This window comes from Triticum aestivum, chromosome 4D (assembly GCF_018294505.1).
Source record: "Triticum aestivum cultivar Chinese Spring chromosome 4D, IWGSC CS RefSeq v2.1, whole genome shotgun sequence".
NCBI classification, from domain to species: domain Eukaryota; kingdom Viridiplantae; phylum Streptophyta; class Magnoliopsida; order Poales; family Poaceae; genus Triticum; species Triticum aestivum.
Window position 1 is genome coordinate 435,411,613 of NC_057805.1, and position 5,818 is coordinate 435,417,430.

Genomic DNA, 5,818 nt, shown 5'->3' on the forward strand with positions numbered 1-5,818 from the left:
CCTCGCTGCTGGCGGCTGACGTGCGCTCTCCGCACGCCACAGTCTCCTTCGACATCGACGAGATGCGCTCAGGTTTAAATACCTAGCTGCTCCAACCAGATGTACAACTGAGACAGCAGTTGGAACTGGTCTACCAAATCATTGTCTTCACCAAGCTTACTAGTTCTATTTCCTCAACTCTTTCATTTCCTCATTACTGTGTTGTGTGCTTGTCATATCTGTGTTTGAAGACTTTGACTGAAGACTTTCTCAATTTCCTCAGTTCAATTTCTTCAGTCTGTTTGTCTTCATCATGTGCTATCTTGTGTTTACGCTTTCTGTACTCTGTGTTTGTCTTCATTTCATCATGATGACCATGCCTATGTTCTGCTATGCTTACTCTTGAGTACTTATTCCGCTGCAAGTAGTTCTTCGCTAAGGAATTTCCTCACCCGCAAATTCCTCAGTGAAGAATTCATAAAAATCGCCTATTCACCCCCCTCTAGTCGATATAACGCACTTTCAATTGGTATCAGAGCAAGGTACTCCCTTGTTCTGTGTGATTTTGGTTTAACCGCCTAGAGTTTTAGTTATGTCGACCGCAAGTATGATCAAGGTCTCTGCTGGGTGTCCTACCTTCGATGGGACGGACTACCCCTACTGGAAGAATAAGATGCGAATGCATCTTGAGGCAATTGATAACGATCTTTGGTATGTTGTGGAAAATGGTGTTCCCTCTGTCTCACCCTCACTGAACGCTACCGATGTGAAGAGATTCAAGCAACTCGATTCTCAAGCGAAGAATATCATATGTGGCCATCTGAGCAAAGGACAGTATGGAAGAGTGAGTTCTTTGGAAACTGCTAAGCTTATCTGGGATAGGTTGTCCAAAGTGAATGAAGGAGTCTCAACTCAGCGTGACTCTCGAGTTGATGTTCTTTGCAATCTCTTCAACCGCTTCAAAAGACTCGACAATGAAAATGTTCAACAAACCTTCGATCGCCTCACTGACATCTCAAATGAGCTTCAAGCGCTTGGTGCCACTGACATCACCGACCATGAGGTGGTGAAGAAATTGTTGAGATCGCTTGATTCCTCATTTGATACTCTGGCATTGATGATACAAGAACGTGCTGATTACAAGTCACTTGATCCCGCTGATATCCTCGAAAGACTAAATACTCATGAGTTCCAGCTTGCTGAAAAGAGAGACCTCTATGGTTCGAGCTATGGCAGATCACGTGCACTGAAGGCCAAGGCAGTTTCTGAGTCTGAAGATGAAGACTCTGGCAGCAACCTTGGTGATCCTGAAGAACTGAGCCGGGAACTAGCACTGCTCATGAAGAAATTTCAAAAGTTCTCAAGACGTGGTCACTTTGGAAGATCCTCAAGGAGCAATGATTCCTCATCCAGTGACTGCAAGAAGAGGTTGTGTCACAAATGCAAGAAACCTGGATACTACATTCAAGATTGTCCTCAGTGGGAAAAGGAATCAAAGAAGAAGAAATACAAGGATTACAGTTCTGATGATGCAAAGAAAAAGAAGAAATCCTCAAAATCTTCATCATCAAAATCCTCAAAATCTTCATGTCACAAGAAGAGCAGCTCCAAGAAGGCTCGGGCATTCATTGGCAAGGAAATGGACTCTGAAGCTGAATCTGAGGAACATGAGGAAGAGGAGGCATCTGAGGAGTCCGAGTCTGGAGTAGCGAGTCTAGCTCTCGCTACTGCATTCGTCAGCAAGTCTATCTTCAACTCTGAAGAAAATGGCTTCACCAACAAGGCTGATGAAGGCAATGATGACTACGCTCCCACCTATTGCTTCATGGCAAAGGGTGCCAAGGTACTCAAATATACCTCCTCTGAATCTAGTGAGAATGAATCTGATGAAAACCTCAAGCCCAGCTACTCTAAACTTGCTAAGATTGTTGTGAAACAACAAAGGGCTTTTGAAAAGGTTCAAAACATGCTAGACAAAAGTGATGATATGTTGGGTGAAGAAATGGATCGCACTAAAACCTTGAATGAAAATCTTCAGAGACTTCAGACTAGGTTTGACAATCTTCAAGGTCATCATAACACTCTCTTATCTGATCATGAGAAGCTTTCTTATGAATTTCTTCAAAGAAAGCAAGATTTTGAGAAGCTAAGAGTGAGTTATGAAGATCTTCAGAAGGAGCGCGATTCATTGCTTGCTCAACAAATCAGCGCTGCTCAGGAAGAATTTGTTCCTCCATGTTTGAAATGCATTGAACATGAATCTGCTAATTCTTCACCTGAATGTTCAAATGCTTCTAATGCTACAAATTCTTCAACTGTCTCTGCTATCACTAATTCCTCATCTGAGGACATTGCTAGTATCACTGATGATGCAGGGCTGAAGGAATTGTACATGACAGGCATGTACAAAAGCCTCAAAGGGCATCAGACTCTTTGTGATGTGCTTAAAAAGCAGATCCTCAACAGGAACCCTAGGAAAGAGGGTATTACCTTTGAGAGGAAACTCAATGCTGATGGTACATATTGGAAGCCTGAGCAGTACCCCAAAACCTCATGGGTTGCTGCAAAGGGACCTCCAGTTGATCCATCTAATTTATCTGGCTTTACATGTGAATCTTCTCATTCTTCTGATGAGTCATTTGACTCCAACTATAAACTGTTTAAAAATCAGAATGGTGAAGTATTTGCTAGATATATTGGCACTAACTGCAGGAACGGTTCTCCTATAAAGAAAATCTGGGTTCCCAAAAGGTGCCTTGAAAGTCTTCAGGTGAATGTCCTCATGACACCACCTGTGAAGAATAGGAACCCCAGATCAAATTCTTCATATGGACCAAATTCTTCATATGGATCCAAGTCCTCATACGGATCGAATTCCTCACGTGGATCATATTCCTCAAAAGGATCAAAGTCCTCATATGAACATCATCGTGCTAACAACTCTGTTTCGCAGGGAAGAGCTAAGGGCTATGAGTATGAGCATTATTCTTCTAATCATTATGTTCATAAGTCCTCGAAGAATTTCTCTGCTTATTCATATGCTTACCCTAACTCCTCTTATGTGAAATGAAATGGATTGGCTTCTATGTCACCTTTCTCGCATGGAACTCGCAGAGTGATGAACTCTTTGCCACCCCTTCAGATGTGGGTGGTGAAGAAAAAGGACTAATCTCTTATGCAGGGTCAGGTCTCCAGACGTGCTCAAACGTCTGAAGAATTTGCTGGAGACCTGAAATGCGCCTGAAAGGACGCAGGCTAATCATGAAGAAATGAACTTTCATTTCTCACATCCTCATACTGTTTTAACTGTTGCATTGTTTGATGAAATTGGTCTGATGAATTGTGATGTCATATTCTTCACTGATGAAGTATATGAAGTTCGTAAGCTGCACTAATTCATCTGCAGGATGATCAACCCAAAGCCACTGAGTGGGTCCTCGATAGTGGATGTACAAATCACATGTCTGGTGACAAGAATCTATTGATGGATGCTCCCTTATCACCATCGCATATGAAGCATATCATCTTCGCTGACAAAGGCAAAAGTCAGGTATTGGGTCTAGGTAAGGTTGTGATCACAAAGGATCGACACATGGACAAAGTCATGCTTGTCGAGTCCTTAGGATACAACCTCATGTCTGTCTCAATGCTTTGTGATCTTGATATGGTTGTTGTCTTTGGCAAGTATCATTGTGTTGTGGTTATGGAAGCTGACAATTCCAAAGTCTTCGAAGGCTTTAGGAGAGGAGACTTGTATATTGTTGATTTCTCTACAGGACCGCAACCAGCCGTGTGCCTACTTGCAAAAGCTTCAGAAGGCTGGCTATGGCATCGGCGACTTGGTCATGCAGGCATGAGGAATTTGCACACGCTTGCGAAGAAGAAGCACGTCATTGGCATTGAGAATGTCAAATTCCTCAAGGATCACTTATGCGGAGCCTGTGAAGCTGGGAAGATGACAAAGGCTAAGCATCCAGCGAAGACTATCATGACCACTACTCGACCATTTGAATTGCTTCATATGGATCTCTTCGGTCCTAACCATTACTCAACAGTCACAAATGATGCATCTCTCTATGGCTTTGTTATTGTTGATGATTACTCTCGTTACACTTGGGTACATATTGTCACTTACAAACATGAAGTGCAGGAAGTCTTCAAACGATTTTCCTCGAGGGCTTCAACCAACTTCGATGTGAAAATCAAGCACATCAGAAGTGACAATGGAACTGAGTTCAAGAATTCTGGTCTTGATGACTATCTTGATGAACTTGGTATTACTCATGAGTTATCTGCTCCTTACACTCCTCAGCAGAATGGCGTCGTGGAGCGCAAGAATAGAACTCTTGTTGAGATGGCTCGCACTATGCTTGATGAGTACAAGACGCCTCGTCACTTCTGGATTGAGGCAATTTATACTACGTGCCACATCATCAACAGGGTATATCTTCACAAATTCTTCAAGAAGACTGCCTATGAACTCCTCACTGACAAGAAACCCAATGTGAGTTATTTCAAAGCCTTCGGTGCTAAATGTTGGATTAGAGATCCTCATCACAATGCTAACTTTGCACCAAAAGCACATGAAGGTTTTATGCTTGGTTACGGAAAGGACTGCACACCTACAGAGTCTTCAACAACGTTCTTCACAAGGTTGTTGAAACTGTAGATGTGCGGTTCGATGAAACTAATGGCTCGCAAAGAGAGCACCTACCCTTTGTGATAGATGAACAAGCACCTGAGGAAACTATCAAGTTCAAGGCTACTGAGGATGTCATTCCTACCGAAGAATCTGCTGAAGAATTCATTCCAGAACATCGAGATAATGCACCTGAAGAAAATGCTGAAGAAAATGTGCTGAAGAAAATGCTGATCAAATTCCTCGACGACAACCAACTCATCCTCGCGTTGCAAAAGAAGTGCAAGTTGAAAAGATCATCGATGACATTGAAGCACCAGGTCCTCTCACACGCTCAAAAGCTTCACATTTATCTAACTTTTGTGGGCACTATGCTTTTATCTCTATCACAGAGCCCACTAAGGTAGATGAAGCATTTCTGGAGCCTGAGTGGATTCAGGCCATGCAAGAAGAATTACATCAATTCGAGCTCAATAACGTCTGGGCACTGGTTAAACGTCCAGATCCTCGCAAGCACAATATCATTGGCACAAAGTGGATCTACCGCAACAAGCAAGATGAAAATGGCCTTGTGGTGAGGAATAAGGCACGACTGGTAGCTCAAGGCTACACACAGGTTGAAGGAATTGATTTCGATGAAACTTTTGCACCTGTAGCTAGACTTGAGGCTATTCGCATATTACTTGCTTATGCTAACCATCATGATATCACTTTATATCAAATGGATGTGAAAAGTACATTCCTCAATGGTAAGCTTGAGGAAGAAGTATATGTTGCTCAACCCCAAGGTTTTGAAGATCCAAAGCATCCTGACAAAGTCTTCAGACTCAATAAGGCCCTCTATGGCCTCAAGCAGGCCCCTCGGGCATGGTATGATACTTTGAAGGAATTCCTCATGAAGAAAGGCTTCAAACCCGGTTCACTCGACCCTACTCTTTTCACTAAATCTTATGATGGTGAATTGTTTGTGTGCCAAATATATGTTGATGATATTATCTTTGGCTGTACTGACCAACGTTATAGTGATGAATTTGCCTATATGATGAGTGAAGAATATCAAATTTCTATGATGGGAGAATTGAAATTCTTCTTAGGTCTTCAAACTCGTCAACAGCGCAATGGCATATTCATATCTCAGGAGAAATACCTCAAGGATGTACTGAGGAAATTTGGCATGCAATTGCAAAGGCGTCAAAATTC